Source organism: Macrobrachium nipponense, chromosome 15 (assembly GCF_015104395.2).
Source record: "Macrobrachium nipponense isolate FS-2020 chromosome 15, ASM1510439v2, whole genome shotgun sequence".
NCBI lineage: Eukaryota > Metazoa > Arthropoda > Malacostraca > Decapoda > Palaemonidae > Macrobrachium > Macrobrachium nipponense.
Window position 1 is genome coordinate 87002587 of NC_087208.1, and position 13152 is coordinate 87015738.

Consider the following 13152-nt stretch of genomic DNA (forward strand, 5'->3'; position numbering starts at 1 on the left):
TTCGCCGTGTTTAGTACGAGCCCCTGGTGGTTAATTACAGTCGTCCGAATAGATATTACTTAAAATTCTTGTAGCCTTTCAAGGTTGTTTCTTTGAAACAGCAATACACATAAAGAAAACAAAACAATACTATCTGTAGGTTCGATTTGGAAATTTGATTATATTTCGGCACTCTGTAGGTTCGATTTGGGAAGCTTTACAATATAAATAACTCCATTACCATAATGTCTTTTCTTTGCATATAAACTTCCTTGTCCTTTCTCTCGTTTAATATTCGTTCGTTCTGTTTTTCATAACACGTTTCAAAGCCTTCCCTGCATATCTTTCACGTACTGTTGCCTGTCGAATAAAAGAATGAGAATACTAGACACAAAGACCTGAATTTACATTATGAAGAAGAGTAAAATTCTTACACTTACTTACTTATCCAAAAACGCGAATTAAACAATACGTTTGAAATGCAAATACCAAAACACAAAAGGACTTTCACTCAAAATGAAAGATGGACAAAGTTTGTATATGCAACATATCTTTGTATAGACGGTTCCACACAGGCTATGTAACTGAAAAACCAAATCCGCAAATCAATTGATAATTATCTAAAGGGATTTTTTACTTATCCACGTAAAGCAACGCATTTCCTGTAATATCAACATTAGGGATGTCTTTATATTAATCCTATTCATTCTATTTCACTTGCAACAATTCCAGGCATTACTGTTAATGATTGTTCAGATTCGATATCCCCTTTTACCAGCTACGGAGCGATTTAATTCAATGCTCTCATTCCCAGTTGCAATTATAATCCATATTCAATGCACCTTCATTGCTTCGTTAATAGTCAAACATGTTTTACCTTCCGTTATGAAAAGAAATGTTTTTGAGGCTCAATTCACACCTCCACATCATATCAAGAACATACTATTATTTCCAACGATGGCGGATCCTTTTCATTTGAGATCGTGTATAAAATCGTTCGCTAATCGAGAATACAATCGCTTCTTCCTTCGCTTTGTTTTGTCACCGAGGGAATGAATAGCGAGACAGAAACCCCCTCTTACGACATTCCTTTCCTCGACCTACAAAAGCAATAACTGAAGCAATTAGGTTTAAGGTCATCTTAATGGAACGGTCCCTCATGACGATTCGCAATCAAGTTGTTTTTCACTTTAATGGAACCAACGTTCATAAGGCTTTTAGTAATTATGCGCCGATGTTATACTCAATACTTTATTTAATATGTGCAGGGAAAAGATGCAGTTTACAAATGCTAGTTCTCGTGTGCATGTGTGTTTTTCATTGTTCTATAACTGTTATTCGCTTCTTGTATTCGTGACGGTATCGGGTAATACAAACACACACACACACACAGACACACACACACACAATGATCGTCTTATTAAAAATGTACATATAACATGAACATCTATTACTAAATATTATCTCTCTCTCTCTCTCTCTCTCTCTCTCTCTCTCTCTCTCTCTCTCTCAAGCACAGCAACTGACGAAAAATATTCGCCAATGACACATTTTTATGAAATGTTAAATCTTTTCACCAATCTTTCTTGAAGCCTTAATATTCAGTTCGTGTTAATTACTTCCGCTAATTCTGTTGACGTCTTTCTTTGGCAAAATTCAATAACATTTCTACTTATTTTTCAGTCGTTCTACTTGATTTCTCCGAGATTCTGTTGGATTCCTTCCGAAGAATAAAACTAAACCTTTTATTCGAATTCAGTCTCGATAATTTTACAGACATTTATTGGAATGGTATCTTTCAACCTGATTTTGCCACTGACTCTGAAAAATGCTTTCCAGTTGGTAGGATGCATTTAGTCATGCAAAATATTTGAGTGGCTAAAGTAAATACAAAATTCACCAATTAGCTGCATCGCTTTCTTCAAATGAAATGTGAATTGATACACTCTCGCGAATTGAAAAACTTTGTGTAAAAATCAATGCTTCCACACAAATACTACTTGATATATAAATATATATATATATATATATATATATATATATATATATATATATATATTATTATTTATATATATATATATATATATATATATAAACAAGGAGCTGAAGGAGACCTCATAAACTATTTGTCCGTTTATTAAACAAGCTGACGATTCGAGGTCACAGCCTCATTTTCAAAGGTGAAAGACACAATTATTTGTATATAAAAATCTTAAAAAGCCACAGAATTAAGAACTTTACAAATAAGAATACTAAAAAACCAACATTTAACAGACAGAATGTAAGAAACAGACAGCTACCTTTGTTTGAATGACATCAAACAAAGTCAGGGCAAATTCAAGACAGGTACTGTGTTGTAGAGGTAGTTTGGTTATTTAGGCCAAAGGCAAAGCACTGGGACCTATGAGGCAATTCAGCGCTGAAACGGAAACTGGCAGTAAAAGGTTTGAAATGTGTAACAGGAGGAAAACCTTGCAATTGCACTATGAAGCAGTTGTCAGGAGAGGGTGGAAAGTAAGATGGAAGAAAGAGAATATGATAAGAGGCACTGTAAAAACTATGAAAGTAGTTGCAGCTAGGGACCGAAGGCATGCTGCAAAGAACCTTAAGTAATGCCTACATTACACCGCATGAGGTGCACTGACGGCACTAACCCCCTATGGGATAGAGGTACTTTGGTTGTTTAAAGAGAGAAAAAGCTTCTTAATGTATAACGACTCAGTTAATAATAATCGATGAGGCGAGGTTACTCTGGAGAAAAATTCATAATGTTTATATCCGATATTTTGTTTGCATTTTTGCCCTGATCCCTGCATTAGTAAACTTAGTGCCCGTTCTGTAACTAACTCTCCGATGACAATCAATTCGCACTTTTAGTAGGCGACGAGAAGCCCCCACATTGGGGGAAATATATAAATAAACGACATTGGGAGTCATCGGGGAGCTTAAATTGTCCTTATGTCGAAAAAAAGAACCAATGGTCAACTGGTTCTTGGGTATGGCTCTACTGTTAACTACCGGAAGGTGGCGGTGAATAAGATCGTTTAGATGAACATAAAAAGACTTATTATGAACAAAAAGAATATAAAAGTAAAAAGCCAACTTTGGTACATTAGGAATTTAATTTAAAATGAATTAAAATGACAACTGCTATAAAAATTTATACCTAAACCAGTAAATGTTTGCTTTGTAAAAACAAAGTTCAAAAAACCTGCTCGGTTCGGGACACCAGTATATCTAAAATGCAATTTGATTATTGTTTACATAATCAATCGTGAACTTATAGTTGGGATGGTCTAAATTGGCATATTGAAGAAACTGAGCAGCTTGCTCTTTATTTCGGAAAAGTAAAAAGGTGTCGTCTACGTATCGTTTGTAAAATAGAGGCAGAAAAGAGAAGGGACATTTTTCCAGCACTGTTCCTCTAGATGGCACATAAAGATGTTAGGAAAAACTCAGCCAATGGACTCCCCATAGCCATACCTTCATCCTGAGTGTAAGCTGTGTTATTGAAAATAAAGGCAGTGTCCTGCATTGCTAGATTATTTGTATTGTTTCTTCCACAGGGACATTAGTGAGAAGAGACTCAACATCCAAGCTTACCATATATAAGTCAGAATCTTGCATAAGAACGTTGTCCCTAAAATGTACGGGATAATGCCAAAAAATGCAAACAAGATATCGAATATAAACATTTTAAGATTCTCTCCAGGATCCCCTCACCTCATCACGAAGCAACAACTATATCATTATACATTAAGTAGCTTGTTCCCTCTTCAAAGTACCAAACTACCTCTACAACATTGTTCGTGTCTTGAGTTTGATGTCATTCAGACCTTGGTTCCCCTCCTAAAAGGTAACGGTCTGTGTCTTACATTTTGTTAGTTGAATATTGTTTTTTTTGTTCCTATTTGTAAATTTCTTAATTCTGAGTCCTTTTAACACTTATTTTACTAATAATTTTGTTTTTCAGCTTTGAAAATGAGGCTGTGATCTCGAATCGTCAGCTTGTTTAATAAACGGACAAATAGTTCATGACGTCTCCTTCAGCTCCTTGTTCTATGTTGGTTGACAGCAACGCTTCTCATGCAAACACAAACACACACACACCCATATATATATATATATATATATATATATATATATATATGATATATATATATATATATATAATATTGCAGTCAGCAAGATATATAGACTTCAGGAGGGTCCATGTAACACATGTTAAAAAGGCCAAGTTTATTAACAAAAAAACGTTCGCATTACTACTCAGTGTATCATCAGTCTGTGAAAAGTAAAAGTCACAATAAAATACATTATTAACATAAAAGGAATTCACAAAGTAATTAAAATTTGCAGTTAAAACAATAAAAAGTAAAAGCATAAAAAGTACATAAAACAGAAAATAAAAAGAGACTACCAAAACACCAACCGTCCATAAGCAGGAGAGAAGAGGGAATGACATACATTGGCGTCCAAGGCCAGACGACAACTATGCCAGATACAAAGTTGCTGAAGAAGTATTACCATTGAGAGAGGGAACCAATCTTTTTATATATAATGTTTCTAAAGTTGTTAAGTGGTTTGGGTCCCTTACATAACCAATTATTGAAAAGTGTTGTTTCAGGACTTCGGTTTTACATAAAGCGGCATGATTTCTAATATTAGAAAATTCTGGCTGCTTGATTCTTTGGCCAGTGCGAAAGCTAAAACCCAAATGGCTGCAATATCTGACCTGCAGTAACCTCCGCGTCGGTCCAACGTAAGAGCTCGGACATCCAGGGCATGTGAATTTATAAACCACATTGGATCATGCGATCCAATGTGGTTTATAAATTCACATGCCCTGGATGTCCGGTTATCGGTCATCGGTCACCAGGGAAAAGATCAAGCTGTCAGTGTCGGTATAAAGGAGCTGAACTCTGTGTCCATACTGCTTTCGAAGAGCGTCGTAATAGAACCGATACATCATATCCTTCGCAATGTCTAGTATACTGAAACCGATATAAATCGGGGATTCAGCCATAGCAGACTTTTTGCAATGGTTCACAGTGTACCTGTCATTACCCAGTTTTTCCAAAGAGTTGTACGTGTGTTTGGACACATTCCTGAGGAGAGAGGCTTCACCGGTGGTGACGACAGTTCAGGTAGAATAATTCAATGGATTTTTAATAGTGACACCGAAAAGACCATTCATTATGATTTTGATGGCGTTCCTCTTGTCCGGATCAGTCTCTTTAGCACGCCTTTCTGCATTCTCCAGAATATATTCCCTCAAATAAAAATCCTGTTTGAATTTGTACACTTTCCTTATTACATCAACTTCGAGACCGAGTCTTATCAACGTTTGTAATAAGGGAAGACAGATCAAGTGAATACGCATGGGTAAATGCGTACCCATCAACTTAACATTTTTCTTGGGTAGCTTCACCTTGAACTTATTCATTAGGTTTTTACTATAGGACGATAGATCCTGGTGAGTCACATTCATGTGATGAATGGCGAGAGGGAGATCGTCTGTCAGTAGAGCAACATCCTGCCTAACTGGTTTGGTATTGAGCAGGATGAAATAACCGTATTCACCCTGTGAATCAATGGCGGTAATATCGCTAGCGACAGAACTTTCTAATTCGGCAGGGGAAAGTTCAGCTTTTTCACCTAAGGGCATTTTGTATTTACTCATAACTGAGGGATACAAACTGGTGAAATCAACATATAATATATACGATTAAGGATCACCCACCCTAAAATTGGGATTTATCTCTGGATTATTAGCTACACATTGCCTTCGAACTAGACTAAATAAACCACCACAGATGTTTTTACAAATTAATTGATAGAGTTCACCATTCGAAATGAGGGGGAGACGAATTTTAGAGGAATATAGGAAAGCATCGAGTGAGAGAGAGGTAGAAGTCAGGTAACAGGCGGGGTCTAGTCCGAATTGCGCCATGGCAGCCTTCCTCCAAGCTAAATAAACATCGGCTAATAATCCCACATCCATTAACAAATACAAAATGATGTTATCTAGAAGATTGGTGCAATTAGCGGCGTTCCTGAGAATACTGGGTTAACAACTGACGTGCGATTTCGAGGGAACCTTTCTGTTTGATATGACTCGAGGCGAGACTAGAAAGGGTCCTTCTAATCACATTGTTGCTATCCACGAATCTCAGATTGCCTGATCTGGCCGAGTAAAATTTACTACCCTCGCGTTTCAGAATTTCAAAATCATGCTGAGGCGATGTCATATGACAAATTGTGTACGAACACTGTTAAAGTTGGCTCCTTAAATTGCATATTCAAACTACACTGTTGACACAGTGCACACACAAAGTTGTCCCGTGCCACAAAATGAGCGTGATGTCGCATTTTCGTGACTCCAGCCTTGAATTCGATGTTACATTCTTCGCAATGAGCGATCACTTCAAACTTATGGGTGGATTCACGAGTCATATGTAAAGGATACGCACACATTTGTTCACGCAATAACGCCTAGTCCCGGTTCATGTTCTGCAAACAATCATCAACACATTTCTCTCCGTGACTTAGTCTATGGGTACAATATTCCCCTGTTCTACCGTCAATGATCGCATAGCAGTAAGCGAAAGCTTTCTGCCAAGATACTATTCTCGGATCACCTTCTCCGGTCTTCGGTTGAATATTATACGTCTCAAAATCCAGGAAAGCCATGTGCGAGATTGGCTGCAGAGCTTTAACTTTAGTAAACTGTTTAAATTGGCTGGGTTCTGGGTATTCGACAGTGGTTCGAGCAGTACAGGCCTGAGTGTGTGCCTCGTGGATGGTGGGACTATCAAACAAAGTCAAACAATTGTAACACATACCACCTGCGTGCTCTATCCCCCGCCCCTGCTTGAATCCGTGTCAGAACTTCTTCACAAACGCCAAAATATCCTAAATCAAAGCGACGTGGTTGTCAGTGATTAATAACAACGTAACCAAATGAGGGCTTTGGGGGATACCACCTTCCCTCACCATATGTACCATCCAATGTTTTTTCCGCTGTTTTCCCATGACTAATTCACATAATTTATACAGATATATGTTTAGGTTATTCCCCTTTTTTAATGTTTTGAAAGAGTCATGGGTCAACGGCATATCTGGCGAGTGTTTGATAATAAATTGCCCCCTCCCCATCCTCCTCATTAAGACACGAGGGAGGTTGTTAATACGTGTGGGAGGGTTATCCTGGAGTACAACGTACGCTTCTAACCCTGTAATGACACAGCTGTACCCGGACTGAATATTGATAACCTGATCACTACCACGGACTCCCTTGGGATACACCTTGAAGATATTAATATTCACTAACTCACGCCGTGTGATATGAAGTTCAACCCTATCCAGTGAGGTCATACACCAACCCGAACCCTCAGTACGGTTGAGTCTCTTTTCCAAGTTATTAGCTATAAACTCAATAGCCTCCTCCAGGGAGTCATAGATCGAGTCAATCGTAGTGAGGGTAGGTGGGGTACATACATAAAAAGCACTTTTTTCATTCATGTCGCCTCCAGCATCCTCACACTGGTGATAATAACACACAAGTAGAGCATAGCCGAGCGAATATCTCTTTCAAGGAAGTTACTGTGCACATCTTCGCGTAATCGGGCTATGCTACTACTTAACTTCATTGCCACATCAAATCTTCATGGGAAGTCTTCAGCGAAGGGATCTGTAAAGATTGTGTTAAATAAGCACTGGAGCGAACTTGTATAATAATAATAATAATAATAATAATAATAATAATAATAATAATAATAATAATAATAATAATAATAATAATAATAATAATAATAATAATAATAACTGCAAAAGCAACAATGATAATAATAATAATAATATTTTACCTGGATCGGAGGGTGGTGAGGATGATTCATCATGGCGGCTAGAGGCTTGGACATTTTCTTTAATGACGTGGCAATCTGTGAGATAACAAATTCATGAATATGGCGTGACATAACATGAACGTGGAGGTTTTCATGTACATATATTATAAACCATATGCCCATTGTTAGTCATACAGTCTACATTCCACATATCGATGCAGGAGCTGCCAAAGTTGATATGATTCATTCAATTACGATTAAACTCAGTGCTAAAGCAGCTAATATGTTCGGTTTCAATGAAGAAGTCAGGTATTTAATATACAGTTCGGGTGCGTTGAGACCTGTATTCGGGTTTCGTTCAACCTACCATCTTGGGTGATAAAATGGTTAATCTCTTAGCCTGTTTCACGTTAGGATGTGCATGTGGTAAAGGTCCGCATAATGCCATTTATAAACCTTTAAATACCATTGATGTATTGGATTACATTACCATCGATGTCTCGGATCAGAACGGTGAACAAATAATGTTTACTGAAAATGGAGTCGTATCATGCAGTCTACATATAAGACCTAGATAAAATGCTATCACACTTTTCTTATAAATACCATACGTGACATAAACCCGTCATAGTATTTAACCCACATGGGTGGTGAACACACAATATATTTGAGCAGTCTCGGCTGTTTAGACACGTATACCAAATATACACCTTCGAAATTTGCCAATAAATTACCTACACCTATACTATTACCTAATGGGTTGAATATGAAGTAGGTTTAGCTTCGATCATGTTCCCGCGGAGTTATTACGCTATATTATCCAAAGAGGATTTATTCACTCTCGAATTTATTATAGAGCATCATAAACGTGATAGGCATACATATTTGTATGGACCGAGAATAGCAATGTTAGTGGGGGATATGAAGGGACTTGTGAGAGCTCTTAATAAGGACGTGTATGATTATTTGAAAGTTTATTACTGTGATAATTTCATTAATTATTTTAATAGTAATGGTATATTTCATTGGGATGAAGATTTAAGGAGAATTACTATAGGACGTATCAAGAGAGAGAAATTGAGAAAAGGGGATGTTAAAAGTATATACGTCAAATTTAGCGGAAAAGCCGAGAAATTATTAGGTTTTCATATTAATACCAGTTATAAAATATATGGCGGGCGTGAATTGAATGAACACATTTCCCTTGATTCTCTACCTGATAATTGGGGGGTAGATTATATATATGTGTATACGGATATAGTTCAACCGACGATTTTTGGCGGGAGACTAGTCAATATATTGGACTTTTTTACTTTAGCAAGTGGTAGAGGAAAAGGAATACATAATACAGTCTACAAATTGTTGAACACGAACATCTTGGATCAGATTTCTATTCTTATCACGGATCAAAATGGACACCTTTTTCATTTCACTAAAGACTCAAGTGTTACTTGCCTGCTCCGTATAAAACCTAGAGGAAAATTAGATGAATAGGTACATATATAATTTGATGTTCACCCTTGGCATTCCTTACTCGTGATCGTAACCCCCTCGAGTGAACTAGAACGTGTGAATCAAGCTCCACTTAAATTGTTTGGGAATAGTATAAACAGTAAAATGAGTGTTATCCACGCCTCCTGCAGAGGTGGAATTTAAAAAAACTATTTTTTTCAGACCCTTTATTAAGGAGAGGGGCGGGGTTTGAGGATATTTCCGTTTTCTATCCCGGCCGCAGGAGGGGAAGTGGTGTTTTTTCTACCATAAGCAGTATTGCACATAAAGTGCTTCCTTTTCTATTTGATGCTGCGAAACCTTCAGTTAATGAATTTGGTAGATCTTTGTTATCTGACATGGTAAACGACGGTTTACCTTTAAAAGAATCCATAAAACGAAATGGTATAAGAGCCCTCAAAACTACTGGGCAACGAATTTTAAGCGGTACTGGAAGGAGAAGAAGAAGAACAAGAAGGAAGAAAACGGTGAAACGATTAGTTAGACAGTCGAGTGTGGGAGGAAAGAAAAAACTTAGGAAGAGGAAGGGTACACGCATTAAATCTGGAAGTAAATATAATAGGGACGTGTACAATCTTTTGTAGCTTATTCATCAATTGACATTCGGCGGGTACGCACTTGTTCTACCCTTCATCTAAAATTATATAAACACAAAATATGGCTAGCATAGTTCCTAACATACCCGGAACTGGTAATCAAGTTCCTGTTTCATCGTATATTGTGGGTATATCAGAATTGTTCCCAAATGTTAATAGACGGAGAATTATTGAAACTTCAATTAATTCAAATTAAAGACTGGATTTTACAACTTGCTATATTTCCATAAATCAAGTTCTATCTGATAAATATGTAGAATTTCGCATTAATGGGGTGGCAGGTTCTTTCTTAGATTTGTCAAGTATAGCTTTAGAATTATATATCACAATAGATAGGGCCGGCGCGCAATTAGCGGATGGTGACCCCGTGTCTGTCGTTAATGGTATAAGTAATACATTATTTAAATCCGCTTCTGTTTTTACTTGAATGAAAACTTGGTGGAATCCTGTCCTGTATTTAACTATCAATCATATATCAAAATGTTGAAAATGATAAAAGCCTCAGCATTACCTACCACCGGTCGGGCGGGATTTTTATAAGATGACTATCATGTAACACAAGAAGTAACTCGGCAAGTTACTGCCAATACCTTCGGTCAAACCAGCAGGTGGGAGACGAAAGTTCTGGGTGACATTAAAACGAGGGGCGCGCATACATATTTGTTACCACTTCTTTGTTGGATTATAGCGGGACTATAAGTAACATGTATTTAACTGGATTCAATTGACTTGAGACTTAGACTCGAATTAGCGAATAATAACTGGGTTATGGGCGCCCACACAGACGGACATTTAAATGTGATGAATGTAGAAAAGGCTAAATTATGGATCGATAGAGTTACCCCACATTATAACTCAATGTCGGCTTTAAATGAGGCAATAGCAGTTAATCCTATACAATATATATTTGATAAGACTTTATACAAGACATACGTTATTGGGTAAAATGAAATTCGATTTTAATTGATCAGCCTTTTAACAGCTGTATACCTGAAAAAATCACATTGGCCATGATTGATATGGAAACATTTTCAGGTGATTACGCGGCCAATAGCCTATATTTTCAATCTTTCGATTTAAATAATATACATATTACCGTTAATGGGAATACTGTATATAATATTCAGTGTAGTTTCCCTAATACCATCATGCAATTATATCACGAGATGCAGAAAAGTATAGGGGGTGGCGGTGATAATCTGATCACTTATGATAGTTTTAAAAGTGGTAGAGCAATTTACTGCTTTAATTTGTGGTGGAAGATGTTGAAGATTCCATGCCAGTGGAAATTTCGGCAAACCTGCGAATATCGATCAGGCTGGGTGTGGCTACGCCTAACCTTTGCATTATTTTACTTTTTGGGGATACCAAGGGTATTTTAACGGTGGATGCGGATAGGGTTATTCAGTGTGATGTTAGAGGTTAAATGGAATGGATACAAAAGAAATTGAAATAAGTTTAAAAGGTTCACTCGGTGACCGGGTTAAATATTTAGGTGTGTTCGCTTCGGATGATGTAGGATTATTGACATTGCCAGAAAATAGAATTAAACCTTTTGTTTTTATATCTAATACATTATCTTCGTCTACTGATATTAATATTGTTGGTCTTTACGTTATTTTTTTTGTTCATTGCATTAGTCACCGAGGTGTGAAAACAGTATTATCCTTAATACAAAATGTATTCTCATTCACTCGTTTGAGAGGTAATGATAAATGGATAACAGGATATTATTTTAAGTATTTGAAAAAGTTTAAATGTTCACATTGGAGGTCGGGGTCAAACGTGCTATTACGTACAAGGAATGTCTCCGCATCTATGTATCATACACATTGAATCACATAACTTTTTTTTACTTATTTCAGGATGAGCTGTGAGAATCTTTCACCTGTGAATGTCGGTGATAAACTGCTAAGACATCTTAGTCGTTTCCTCTTAAACACTTTTCGGAATATTCGGCTTATCATAAGGATACACGTGGATGTTATATTGGGATGCGTGCTGAGGCGGTCTGACGGCGATAGTGTATTGAATTTGTAAACTGTCTCTATGTGGTCAATAAATACTTATGAATAATTATATACGTTTTTTTTACTATGCCCACAATACATTTGAAAGCAAAAACAGGGAAACGGAGAAAAAGAGCGCATGTTTCTATGGAATCAGGAACTGTTATTAAATAAATATATAACACATCGGTTTTACATACCTTCACCGGGTTGCTCGTTTCCTTCAGTAGTGGGTGGTGGCGAAGTTGGTCGGGGGTTGCACTGCTGTGGGCTGCCAGTGGGAGTTGTTGCATCTCCTGCTACTTCTTCTTCTTCTCCTGCTTCAAGGTCATGACCCGTTTTCACCTTCCAAATAAATGAGTTTGGGGCTCCAACACCGTAATAGTAATGGTGTCTGCCTTGAGTGGCTACTTCGTCGGCTGACAGTTCACTACTAGAGTTATTTCCCATATCTGAAAGGGAGAAATAATGACGGTTTTATACATTCCGCTTCTTTCAACGGGTACATTATTTTATATGAATATCTATTCTGCGTACAGATGAATCTTATTGCTGTTTTTAATATTTACTGTATGTTCAAGTAAATGGAAAGTGTTTTATATGCTACTTACTGAATAGTGACGGAGGGAAATGACGTTCCGGTTAAGAGAAATACTTGTAGGGACGGAGGGTCGGCGAGCTGCACTTACTCTTATACACTTTGGGTAAGGAATAACATCAATTGTCCTTTGTCAGTAGTATTTATGGTGTTCAGTTGGGAAGTAATAATCAGGTGTGACATACGCTGTTTCAATGAAGTATTATATTCCAAAGATGAAGTTACGCCGTGCAGGATTTTCATAGCGATACTGATTTTGAATCATCGTATGACTATGTCAAATATGTTATCTTTCCTGCTGGCATCAGTTGAAGCGGGTGGGTTAACACGACTTGGTTGAATCAATATTTACCTGTGTTAGCTACATTCAGTGATGAAATGAATTAAATTGGTAAAATATGTTGCGTGGCTATAATAAAAAAGAATTTATCCCTTTTGGAGGAAAGATGCGTGGAAGATTTATGTATGAGTCATATGTGTGTGTGTGTGGATGACTTTTGGCGTGAGGAAATTATAAGGCTTGTTTATTCGTGTGAGTGTGAATCAGTGGATGACCTTTGGCGTGAGGAAATGATAAGGCTTGTTTATTCGTGTGAGTGTGAATCATAGGG